Consider the following 14,376-nt stretch of genomic DNA (forward strand, 5'->3'; position numbering starts at 1 on the left):
AGAGTTCTAAGGTAGAAGTAGCCATTCTGAACCTTGTTACATGTTACAGTACTTTATTGGGCAACAGTCCAGTCAGTAGCCTGTCCAAAGTGTTTGTACATGTACGTTGTGCATTTTTCTACCATAGTACACAGTGACCATATTGACACAACAACTTTTGTCCCCTAGAGGGCACCATAACTCCAGTGTGGCATTTTTACTCTAACTCTGGTATCAGATAGAAATTAAAATGACTCCCAAAGCGCTCTTGATGTTATCCACAGCATAAGCATGTTTGTCTCAGTGCGCTAATGGCATGATGTCCTGATGGCCTCAGTAAACACATGATGCTGGGTACACTTGCTGTTTATTTTCAGTGGCAGGAGTGGTGTCTCTATGTCCTTTTGCTAGAAGAGAGATGTTGACGCACAGATGCTTTGAGGCTGTTTACCCCAAACAGTGCTGTGATCTTACAGTATAAGCATCAGCATGATCTTCAGCTCACAGGATACAGCAGTGAAGGTTTGTTTAAAGTCAAAATGAACAAATGGAATTGATAAAACTTTTATAATCTGGTATTATGGACCAACAATGTAAGGCAGGACTTGATTGGATTTTTTGCACTTGTGAATCATGCACCGTAATAGCAGAAACATGAAAGGATATAAATAGTCTGTTTGCTTATTGACTGCAGATGAACATTCCTTTAGATTGTTTCCCTTGTGTTCATTAAAGGAGTAATGCAAAGTGTTGTATTATTACTCACCATTACTATTACTCACACTGGAATGCCCTAAAGATGGGAAGTAAGGAAAGTTTTCTGTGGAATGTGGAACATTCCATTTACTTCAAGTTAGATGCAACTTTACGGTCATCCTTTATTTACAGTAACTCATATGATTCATTTGCTGAAGTGGAAATGTCAGTGTCATATATAGCTGCCTGCAGCCTCAAGATGGAGAAGAATTCATGAATTATCAGCCAAATAATTTATATGGAGCAACCAAGCCAACAAAAATATAAGATTTTGCTAACCTTCCCATTAAGTAAAACTTTAATAAACATTAATACAACTAATTAAAATATTACTTTTGAATGTTCTAACAAGGTCGAAAATGTTTTTTCTTGTTTATGGTAATGTTACAGAAAACAATAAAGGAATGTTCATTTTTTTTATAATTTTGCAAACCTTATAGGAATATAAAGTTGAATATTCTTTGAACATTCTGAAAGTAGTTCAAAACAGTTCCATGAACAATGTATACTGTAAATAACGTTTTTGTGCTAATGTTTTGAGGATGTTATTAAAGACCAGATAACTTTGAAAACGTGTTCATAACTTTAAGAACCTTACAGAACATTAGCCAAACTTCTGGGAACATTGTCTGTTAGCTTGGAAACTGTTCGAAAGGTTGTGTTGGCGTACAGACGTAAGTGTGGGAGAGATCTGCTTGTATTGTGCCTTTAGTATTGGGTTTATTTTAGAGTCTGCCTGATTTGCATAACTCCTCCTGTCTGTTGTGCTGGTATACGGTGTTTCATTACCATAAATATTCCGCTGCAGAATGCAAAAAGGGCCTAACGTTGAACACCTACAGTAGCAAGACACCTCAATATGGAAATGAAAACAGTGTCCATGCTGCTCTGCAACATATACAACTATTACAGTCAGAAGTGGTTATTCGGGAAATTCTGCTTAATTCTCTTTAATGATGCTGTCCATTTAAGACTGAATTCCATTCTCTAAGACTATGCAGCTGTAATCAGACACATGCCAAACCAGCACATGTGCTCTGATGTTGATCAATGCTGACTTTGATTCATGATGTTTCCTATGTTGTAATGCATCTCATTAGTCAGCAGCAGAAGGTTTGGGTTTCATCAATGCATTCTGCTGTCGTTTAAGTAGACATTTATGACATTCATGTCTTACTGAACTGGCAAAACTCTAGTTAGCAGCCCTGAGCTTTAACCACCATCCTTGTGGAACAATAAGTACAAACTGAATGTATTAGTTTCTTTATAAAGGTCCACTGAATTGCTTTGAAACGCACAGCGTTATTCTGTGTGCTGATGTAATTGCAACTGAAACAGGAAGACAGGGCGATATAAAGTAGCCCCGCCCCCTTTTGTAAATGGCCAATATGGTTTCGCTTATTTCACAGCTTGAGCCAGAGCCGTTGAGCTCAGTAAAGTCACATTTGACAGCATATGATAGCCACAACCTCATCGATATTGCTATAAAATATAGCATTCTGTGTAGAATTCTGATGGGACAGATACATTTTGTGATTGCACCACCTTGTGCATATGATCCGCCCCATGCTATCGTGTCTCTGAACTGGAGCAGACTATGTGCACGCTATGGCGATTTGTGTGACACAGCGCAAAACCAGATTCCAATTGCCCCAACGGAAAACATATTTGCACTAAATCGTTCTCTATCCCCTGTAAAGTGCACGTGCACTTCACCATACAGAAAATACAAATTCTGTGAACAAGTAACCAATTTTAGCCATGGCTTTTCATATCTATTTATAGTGTAGGGGGCGTGACTCTTCAGATTTTAGAGAGCATTTGACTGGACAGAAAGTTTGATGAGAAACTAAGGTGCAGGGTGAAGTCATTCATGATGTCAATTGCTGATGCATACTGGTGGAAGTTAGAGACCGTATTGAATGATCTTCTAAATGCAAATGTTGTCATTGTTTTGGAGCACACAAGCGTATAGATAACCTTAAGGCTAACATATTCCTACTAAAATCCAAAAAAATCCATGGGGACTTTATTTTTTGTGTAGTTTTTTGACCCTCTTAAGAAGGATTTAAGTACACCTTTTATGCATTTTCATAATTGCTTTGAAATATGAATAAATTGTACTGACAAGCATTTATTGTAACCTTAAAAGGTAACACTTTACAATAAGGTTCATTAGTTAACTACTTTAGTTGACATGAACTAAGAATGAACAATACTTCTAAAGCATTTATTAATTTTAAATGTTAATTTCAGCATTAACTTACGCATTATTAAAATCAAAAGTTGTACTTGATAACATTAGTTAATGCACTGTGAATTAACATTAACAATGAATAACTGTATTTTCATTAACTAACATTAACAAAGATTAATGAAGACTGTAATACATGTACTGTTCATTGTTTGCTCATGTTAGTTAATACATTAACTAACATTAACTAATGAAACCATATTGCAAAGTGTTACCACTAAAATATACATCAATACTTTAAATATTATATAGATTATCATATTAACATATAGATGTACTTTAAAGTGAAACTTTTAATTTTATAATATTCAAAGTGCAGTTTTTAAAATGAATGCATTCTCTTATTTCTCTTTTTCACTGTTGTTATATTAACTTTATTATCTTTATTATCAAGTACAGTTATTTTTTAAAACATATTTTTAAGATTTGAAGTGCACATTCAATACAATTACGCACACTTCTCTTTCACATTTTCATAGATGGTCCAACACCATTTTATTATAGTTACAACAAAGATTGATTTGTTATATCCAGCTGGAATCACACACACTTTTTTTTTAGTTTTTTAGTGGAGGTACGAAGTTCACACGAGGAACCGCAGGTGTAGACAATCACACTAACTATCAACATGATTCACATGTGGTTCACATGTCTAAATACTTTTTAGTGTTACTGCAGATAAGGGCTGTTTAGAAGAGTTATCAGCTATTTAAATCTCTGACCTTGAATGTGCTGTTTATTACTTAGAAACAGGCATGTACGGAAAGTGTATTTAAACATTTTAATTGTGCTGTTGATTCCAGTCATTCCAGCAACGCAGTATTACGTCATAAAGCAGCTGACAATTTCCTGATAACACAGTTTAACCTGCTACCGCACAAACAACAGCAACAGCGAGTCATTCTGTATCGAGTTCATGTAATCTTCACCCATTCTGACATGAACTTCAGGCATCAGTGAATCTTTTCTCTCTTGTTCAGTTGAGAAGTTCAGCTCAAGTTATCCGCATGGGAATGTGTGTTTCGTTTTCCACAGGCTTCTCATTTAAGAGAAGAAAGAGAGAAAAGAGTCAGAGAGAGTGTCGACCCCCGTGGTGTCCTGTAAGCATACTATAGCTGGACACATTGTTATGGGTTCACATTATCACATCCAGCGAACTGACTGAGACCTTTGTCTGAAAGTGAAACATGAGAGAGAGAGTCCTGTTGCTCCGCCTCTCTCTCTCTCTCTCGCTCTCTGTTCTGGAGGTAAAGTCAGGCTGAATGAGAGTAATTACTCATTGGTGCGGGTGCAGTCTTCTAGGAACATCTCTCTGTGTTGAGACATGCATCTCTGAACGGTCATGAGGAGTGATAAGGGTGTGCAGTCCTGCTGCGACTGGATTTTCGCTAAATGCTGCTGCTGCTGTCATGTGGAAGGTGGGTTTCACAGACACTGTTCTAGAGCTGATCAGTGCAGAACTAATGTACATAGTGCAAGTTTGTGGCACAACAGAGGCTTTATGTGTATGATAAGCTGGTTCACCTTGTTAAAGGGTTGTTAAAGTTTTCCAGTAGTATATTAATCCCTTGTGCTCAACTGTAATGAATGTGCACCTGTAGTGTACTTCAGCTTTCATGACAGTTTAACAAACTTAAGTGCACTTTGTAATAATGTCAAATTAAAATTTTTACTTTAAAGTACATTTTAAATTATTGTTTTAATAATATCTTTCTGTATTGAAGTACACTTGTTTTGATTTTACATTTAAAGTTAATATATATTCTAAATGTACCAAATTGCAACTTCTTCACTGAAAATATATAAATATACATAAATTAAAATATATAACATACAAGTGTCTAAAATAAAATGACATTATAGTATATTTTAGTTTATCATAAATGCTTCGTAGTACATTTGACACTTAAAAGTACACTTTAAATATATTTCAAAGACAATTATGTCTTTGAGTATTTATGAAATTACATTGTATTTAAGTCTACTTAAGTGGCTCAAAAAAACACTCTTGTGTTTGACTAATTTGATATACATTTATCTAAATGTAAATTTAAACCGTTTTGTTTAATTCCAAAAAACAACTTAGAGTTTGAAAACATTAATTTCAGTTTGTGTTCAAGTATATTATTTTGATAATGAGTACTTAAAAATATACTAAAGGGTACTTTTTTTTTTTTTTTCTAAAGGGATAAAATGAACTTGTTTAGTGTGTACTGTATATTTATTCATTACATTCATCATTTTAATCAACTTAGGCTACTTGCAGTTCACTTCCTGCAGTGTGACAAATGAAAAAGGTCCCATTTTATATTAGGTGCCCTTAACTACTTGCATAAAAAGCAAGTACAAGGTACTTATTGTGTTCATATTGTATTAGAAAACACTTTTGCTGCTATTAAGGTGGGATACAAGTATGTTTAGGGACAGGTTTGTTTGGTGGTATGGGTGGATTTAATGTGTAATTAAATATACAGTTGAGGTCAAAAGTTTATATAACATTAATTAAATAATTAAAAATGTTGCTATTTTACCAAATAAGAGGGATCATACAAAATGCATGTTATTATTTAGTACTGACCTGAACAAGATATTTCACATAAAAGATGTTTACATATAGTCCACAAGAAGAATAATAGTTGGATTTATTAAAAAAAAAGCCACTGTTCAAAAGTTTACATACACTTGATTCTTAATACTGTGTTGTGTATGAATGATCCACAGATTTATTTTTTTAATATATATATATATACATATATATATACATATATACATATATACATATATACATATATACATATATATATATATATATATATATATTTATTTTTTTTATTTTTTTTTTTTTTTTTATTTTTTTTTATAGTGATAGTTGTTCATGAGTCCCTTGTTTGTCCTGATCAGCTAAACTGCCTGCTGTTCTTCAGAAAAATCCTTCAGGTCCCACAAATTATTTGGTTTTTCAGCATTTTTGTGTATGTGAACCCTTTCCAACAATGACTACTGTATATAATTTTGAGATTAATTTTTTTTCACACTAAGGACAACTGAGGGACTTGCCACTATTACAGAAGGTTCAAACATTCACTGATGCTTCAGAAGGAAAAAAACATGCATTACGAGCCAGAGGTGAAAACATTTGAACAGAATGGAGATGTCTACGTCTTATTTTGCCTAAATATCATATTTTTGTCATTTAGTACTGCCCTTCAGAAGATAGTTACATGTTTCCCAGAAGACAAAATGAATAAAAATTACCCTGATCTTTAAATTCAAAAAGTTTTCACCCCTCGGCTTAATGCATCATGTTTCTTTCTGAAGCATCAATTGAACCTTCTGTAATAGTTGCATATGAGTCCCTCAGTTGTGCTCAATGTGAAAAGATGGATCTTAAAATCATACAGTCATTGTTGGAAAGGGTTTAAATACACAAAAATGCTGAAAAACCAAAGAATTTGTGGGACCTGAAAGATTTTTTTGAAGAACAGCAGGCCGTTTAACTGTTCAGGACAAACAAGGGACTCATGAACAACTATCACTAAAGAAAAAAAGCTGGATCATTCAGGTAACAACACAGTATTAATAATCAAGTGTATGTAAACTTTTGAACGGGGTCATATTTATAATGTTATAATTTTTATAATTATTTTCTCTTGTGGACTATATGTAAACATCTTTTATGTGAAATATCTTATTCAGGTCAGTACTAAATAAACAAGAACATGCATTTTGTATGATCCCTCTTATTTTGGTAAAGTAACATTTTAATGATTCTGAAAGGGGGATGTAAACTCTTGACCTCAACTGTATTACAGTGTAATTATAAATGTAATTACAGAATTTAATTACAGATGTAATTACATGCAGATATTTTACAATATAAGCACAATGTAAAAACATTTATGTACACAATAAGTGCATTGTATCAAATGATTAATTTGAACGTAAGTACATAGTAGTTAAGGCCACCTAATATAAAGTAGGACCATAAAAATATATACAGTACAAATATTCCATACAGTCACTCAAATGATATGAGCTCATGAAAAACTGTGATAATTCTAAAATGGCTTTAGATGAACTGCTTGTTCAGTGTACAGTGCATGTTGACTGTTACTGAAATAATTATGTTTGGGTGTTTATTTCTTAATCCGATACATCATTTGTTTTACCTTGCATGTATTTCATATCTCTGCCTTGTGGTTTAAAATGATATTGACTGTAGAGCCGCAGTTGTTTACTCTGTCTTGTGTCATGGGTAGATGAGGGATGTTTGCACACGAGCGTGTGTTGATGACAGGGTGAAGTACCTCTGTGCTCGTCTCTAATGTGGACTAAAGTGCTCTTTCTATCTTTCGCTCTCTCTCCATACTGATTAACCCAGGAAGCTGCCCTGCAGAAAAAGACTGGGCTAAAAACCCAACCTCTGTTGTGATGTCTTCACATCAGCCACAGTCATTATTCTGGAGTTGTTTGGTGTCTATGGTTTATGGTGTTATGTTTTGGTTTCTATGGTTTTTCAGCTTATTATCTTGCAACGTTTCAAGTAAATGTATATAGTCAATTAGTAAAGGTGCTTTAATTAACTTTGATTTTAACTGTCTAAAGTCCTGCTGAATAAGCTAAATAGACAGTCATTATTAAAAGGCATTTGGCTAGCTATGGTCACTTGCTATATTGTGGTTTTGTCTATACAGATTTGTTCTACTCAAGTTACACGTTTTTTTTGTGGTGTACCAGTGTTGTCATAGTAATGCGTATTTCTGGGTCTAAAGTTGTGAAATGCTTCGAGTGAAATATCCGGGTTGTCATTTGGTAATTATGGTAATTACAACAAGGCGTGAAAGCATCAATGTAGTGCACTTATTACAGGTTCAGTCTTTTGTAGTAATCCGAGATTCTCATTAATGGGTGATAGTTTATGATTTACTCCTTGTGCACTTCTAATGTGTTTTAGGCTACTAAACAACTTGTCACGGCCAAAAGTGGGGCCCATCGCCTGGGTCTGAGTGTCCTGGTGAAGGATCCCGCCTTAAAAATTTTGTCCTGGGTAATGCAAATAGTTATCAAGTCAAATAGCTGACTAGACTGAGCCAGTGTTTGCTTTATGTAAATGCCTCTCCATGCATGTGCAGATTCAGTGGGCTGATGGTCAGCCGGAAACGGTGTTCCTTGCACCCGCACCATATCTGAATTGCCAGATTCATGTCAACCAAATCCATGTGATGGTCAAGTAGTTGAGAAACACTTAACATATAAACGTGTAGTTGACTGGATGTTATCGCAGAGCATACTACTCAGCATATAGAAATGTGCCCATGGTGCACAGGCCGGATGCTTTGCATGCTTTACAGTATTACAAAAGAAATGTGAGTGAAAATTAGTTTGTTGGGCAGTGAGTCACGTGTAGTATTTTAACTGTGTGACACAATAAGTGCATCATTGTGATTTTTAGTGTCACAGATGTTACTATTATAGTTTTTTGTTATTATTTTGCATTTGATTTTCTTTGTAAATTAGATTTTCTGTGTTCACTTTCATTTGAACTTTTTTGCAATTTGTGCATTTTTGTCATTTGTATTATATTTTATATACAAATAAAATGTATTTATTTATTTATTTAGTGGGAACAATTCTCATTATTAACTAGTTTCTTATTAGCATGCATATTACTAGCATATTGGCTGATTATTAGTACTTATAAAGCATGTATAAATGCCTTATTGTGCATGACCATACGCTAGATCCCTTAATCCTTCCCCAATCCTAATCTAAATTTAACAACTAACTTAGGAGTTAATTGTGGCAAAAGTCATAGTTAATAATGAGAATTGGACCTTAAAATAAAGCGTGACCATTTAATTTTATTTCAGTTAACGTTTATTTTGTTTCAGTTTGCAAATGTAATAGTTTTAGCTTTGATTAAAAATAATAACCTGGAGTGCATATATATTGTAGGGCTGTCAAACGATTAATCGCATACAAAATAAAAGTTTAAGTTTGCCTAATATATGCATGTGTACTGTATAATTATGATGTGTGTATATATATATAAATACACACAAATTAATGTATATATTTAAGAGAAATATGTTATTTATGTACAAAATATTTTTATTTATATATATAAAATTATAAAATAATAATAGTAAATATAATAATTTATAATAATATTTATAATAATACAATTATAATAAATACATATACTTGTAAATAATTCTTAAATATGTACATGAATGTGCTTGTATTTATATATGCATAATAATTACACACAGTACACACACATATATTAGGCGAACTCAAACTTTTATGTATGCGATTAATCGCGATTAATCATTTGACAGCCCTAATATATTGTCTTTTTACGACTCATTCGATCAGATTTTAAACTACTCATCTAATCAGATTTTAGTGATGAAACTGTGCATATCAAGTGTTACATTAGTGGAGGTTTTATAATATTTTTGTATAAAGTTACTTTGATGTACAGTTATGCATACTGTCATGTAAGATTTGGGTCACTTTTGTTTCTCCCTCATTAGCAATAATTGCTGGTACTTTTTGTATTATTGTTTTCTTAAATGTAGCTTAACTGACTCTGTAGCAGTTACTAAGCTCATCACTTGTGTTATATAATTATGCAAAATGATCTGCTAATGTGCAGCCTGGTCTGTCAGTCATAACTCCTGCGGTCTTTCAAGAGCAAATTAGTTCAAATCCTCTTTTCATCAGAAGAGCTTTAGTGACTCTTTGAAGACGGCTCTAAGAGAGAGACAATGTGGGAACATCAAATTATTCCCTTGTTTTTCTTCCTCCTGAGCATTACAGTCAGTAATGTTTGTAATGTACAGTCAGCAGAAATGCGTTATGAGGCGTGAGGTGTGTTCACGGTAAAGCATGTGAAACTCCTCACCTATGAATGGAATGCCGTCCGTCAGGACTGCCTGTGTGTTTCAGAGCCGGCTTGTCTCAGAAGAATCTGATTGTGTGAGGTATCTGGAAAAATGCCACACGCTTTAAAACATGCCTGTCTGGGTTTCTTTTGACAGCAAGGAATGTCAGTGCAAAGACTCAACAGCAGATAAAAGACGACACATCTGCCTGTTTGCTTAAATGAAGACTAAACTATTCTCTCAGTCGCACCTCTGTGTGTCAGGAAGTTGTGTGGGAGGCGCCACATTGAGTTCCACAGATGAAGGAATTTATGAATGGATGGTACATACTTTTCATATATGAGGGCCTTGAATCTAAAGTGAAACCTAAAAGCTGAAGTGAAGTGTCATTTCTTATAACTGTCTTATTTAAACTGAGAAAAAAAATACATACTTCAACTATAAAAAAAGCTTTTGTTTGTAAGTAAATTAAGTTTCACCTATTTGCTAGAAAGTACAATCCCTGACATGTAAGATTAACAGTAAGGTTAATAGTTGGTCTCACAGGTGTTTCATATCATATCATATTCTGTTAAGATACTGTATAGTGCATTTTGTGTGGCTGAAGTGCTGGAAAGCAAAGCTAAAACCACAGTCAGCATCCAGAAGCAGAACTACTAGTTTTATAGCGGTTGTTGAGAGCAAAGCCTGGTACAAATGCTCTTGTCAAGAGCATTTGCTTCTAAATGGTAGCTTGTTGGTTTTACATTTACATTCTCAAATTAATGGCAATGACATCATTACTTTCAGTGTTTTTATAAGAAGTATGAGGAGTATGAAATGGGAGTATCAGTCACTCTTTCACAACAGCGCCGGGAACTCTGACTCATGTGAACTGTGTTCAATAAGGCCACCGTGTCTTTTTTTTTAAATTTTAACACAAAGTATTTGCACATTCAGGACACACTTAGATGTAAAATCTCAAAACGGGTTAAAACATTCATTATCCACCTTATTCTTTAACACAGAAGTAAGCCTATGTAAGCCGAGACTCATTAGCCACTGTAGGGAAATAATGATAAGAATAACAAAATGCAGGTGAAACGGTGAAACTCTCTGCACTACAAACCAGTGTGATCATAATTAAGATAATACATTAAAATAATATGGTAAGACAACTATTTGCAATATCCACAAGCAAAACAAGCTGTTTTGTAGGGCTAAAAATAGCTGGACGCGGATGAAACGAGAAGCCAGACCCATAAAATTTACAAATGGCTGCCCACTCTTACAGGAAATATCAGGTGGATAAAGAAAATAGTGCAAACACAGGTTTTTATGTGGTATCTGGACACTGGACGTAGTGTTAGTCGAAGGGTAGTAAAACTAAAGGTTATCTGCGGTTCCTCTGATAAGACACCTGTGTGACCTTGGGGACAAATTACTTCAAAGATCCAGTACAAGATCAGTAAAACACAGCTGATTAAAAGTTATTGCAAAAATGAAGAAAAGTGACATTACTATTTTAGTGTGACTTGTTTAAATATTGTTGGGTTTGGGTTTTTTTTTCTCTTTGTGCCTGTCAGAGGAGTTGCTATGCCACAAAACTCCTCAAAAGAAGTCATGTGTGGTATTTTTACAGCATAGATCCTTTGGAATGTGTTTCAATATGCCAGTGAGTAGCAGAACAGAGCATGAAGGAAGTGATGTCACAATTGGTGGTTAATAAACGTGTCTGCAGTCAGCTAGAGAGTTCTTTCAATAGCGCTGATTAAAAGTGTTAGTTTGTTTTTTTTGTTTTTTTGTGGCTTCAATTAGTAGTATGTAGTAGTAGTATGATTAGTAGCCTACTGTAAAAGTCAGTTTGGTTTTGTTAAAGAAAATGTTTTATGGAAATGAAAAACAGTGCAAAAGGACTTTTTGACATTTACTGAGATTTTTAAATAATTTGTGAAATATCCCTCACATGCCACATTTTATACTTACTGATGCTTCAGAAGGAAGCACAATGCATTAGGAGCTGGGGGGTGAAAACTTTTTGAATTTGAAAATTGGGGTAAATGTAACTTATTTTGTCTTCTGGGAAACATGTAATTATTTTCAGTACTAAATGGAAAAAATATATATATTTGGGGAAAATAAGAAAAATATACACATCTTCATCTGTTCAAAGGTTTTCACAACCGGCTGTTAATGCGTTGTTTTTCCTTCTGGAGCATCAGTGAGCGTTTGAACTTTCTATGCAACTTTTGCATATTTATGCATGTTAACTTCCGTTGTTCAGTTCTGCAACTTTTCTTGTGGGAGCTTTTCAAGAGCAGGACTCTAATATGTGTCAATGGGAGTTCCTGTGAGTTAGTTTTACTTTGTAGTAAAAGTAGTCATATGATCCAGATGCTGCTTTCTGTGGAAATGTGATGTGACCACTTAAAAGAACAAAGAGCTCTCTCTGTCTGTCTCTCGGTTACTGAGGCAGCGGCAGGAGAAGTGTGTGTGTGTAAAGGGCAGTGCTTAATGACTGCTCTCATTAAAGCCTCTCTTTACTCCACACAGAATCACACACTCACAAGACTGCACGTTTGTCGTCAGTGAGTCTGTGTATTACGCAGGTTCGCTCTTCAAAAAGCACTACAGCACTTGACGGGATGCACTCCATCAAACAGCAGACGGGCACACTCCTGCGTTCTCATAAATGGCTCACACGTGTTGCATCGAGCCTGGTGCGACAAACGCAGAACACTGTGTACAGCATGTGTGAAGAGCTGCGTTTGTTCTGTTTCAGGACTCTGACAGCTCAATGCTCAGTTGAGAGGGCTGTGATTTCTGCAGAATCAGTGTAGTGTAGTAGAGATTCACAGTGTTTTCATAACAAGCTTTATGATCAACTCTCACAAGGTCACTTCCTCTAATGAGTCAGCTATTAAAGGCCGTTCTCAACACACAGATGTCATCAACACAATGGGCATTCGAAGAACAAGTTCTTATGCTGGTGCTGATACATGATGATCTTATCATAAATCAGGCCGTTAAACGCAAGACAGAGTGATGCTTTTAGTGATGCTTTTTTTTATTTAAAAAAAACTTGATATTTACTTAAATGTTATTTAATTTCTAACTATTTGTAATTCATTGATCAACAGTATTTGACCATGTACACTCTGTATGACACACAGTGGGACAGGCTTTTTATTAATGTCACAGTAGTCTACAAATCATTTTAAATGATACAGCATACAGTGTCAAAGAGTTAGATATAGTGTGCTTTAGTAGTGTGGGTAATGTCTGTTTGAGCTTCTTCTACACCACAAGAATATTGACTTCATGTTAGGTGTGTGGTTTGCGTTTCAGCCGATCAATAACTTGGACAAATGTGTGTATAGTGTTGCACCTGAAGAGAATAGCAGTACTGTCTTGGTATGGGGATGGTCTTAGTTATTATCTAAAAATGTTTGTCATTATTTCCAGTGAATTGTAATATGTGCTTCGCTGTAAGCAGGAGTTGGTCCATAATGTTGGGCTGGTGTTCGATTTGAAATATTCGGATTTGCTGATTCTTCCTGTACTACAATACTGTTTTTATGTCAGAGGTCACACAAATGTTACAACAAAATCATGATCAGATTGAAAGATTCAGTCTAGGTATTGCCCTTAGGTCCATCTATTGGTGATATTGCTTAAATCTTTATTTGTTGGATTACTTTGATTCCTCACTTTAATTTCCTTTTAAACAGATTAACCTGTCCAGTTATACTCTGTGAGTACATCTCTGCCTTTGAATACCACAAAATTAATAGAACCTGGATGATTGGTCTCAGTGTCAATGTGTATACTGAGAAGAAAGGGGCCAATGATCAAACCCTGTGTCACCGCTCTGAAAAGTTTGTGACTTAAACACCCCTGCTTTCCAACATATCCCTAAATGATCTGCCTGTAAGGTAGGACTCAAACCAGAGGAGTACATACTCCAAGAGACCAAAGATTTAGATGATGCACAGGAGAATTTTGGTAGTCTGGTGTCAGAAGATTGAGGATTGATCATCGGAAATTGGTTCTCGCCAACTGCAGAGCTACATTGGATGTCCCCTTTTGATGCCTGACTATATGTTGAATGGGAATGGGAGGAAACCAATAATTCACTAGTTTAGGGTTAATTCAATTAAATAAAACTTTATAACTCAAGTAATAAACATGTTTACTACAAATTTATAGAAGTGCTTTGTTAGATTTCCATTGTAAGTTTATTATTGTAAAAATATTTTCTGTTTGTATTTTCTTTTTAACAATCTGAGGGGTGAGACTGTGGAATATGGTGATAAACAACATGCCACAAATGCTGTCTATAGTCTGTAAGGTCTGGAAAAGCATAAACACTGTGGCTTTTTGGTTCTTTCAAAACATTGTTCTGTTTGTTTGAGTATTCCAACAATTGTGTCAACCAGAGGTGTGAGGTTGGGGTGGGACTGCCTGTTTTTCTGGCCATTGGTTGGATGGGTGGAGTGTTTTTTTGTGAATCCTATT

At 34.8% G+C, this 14,376-nt stretch overlaps 1 protein-coding gene across 3 annotated transcripts in view; it reads left to right on the top strand.

Moving 5' to 3' along the window:
* kalrna (kalirin RhoGEF kinase a) overlaps positions 1 to 14,376 on the top strand; it is a 211,187-nt gene that overhangs the window by 166,302 nt on the left and 30,509 nt on the right. The window lies entirely within an intron of this gene.

The sequence above is a fragment of the Labeo rohita genome, chromosome 9, assembly GCF_022985175.1.
Source record: "Labeo rohita strain BAU-BD-2019 chromosome 9, IGBB_LRoh.1.0, whole genome shotgun sequence".
In the NCBI taxonomy this organism is placed as follows: domain Eukaryota; kingdom Metazoa; phylum Chordata; class Actinopteri; order Cypriniformes; family Cyprinidae; genus Labeo; species Labeo rohita.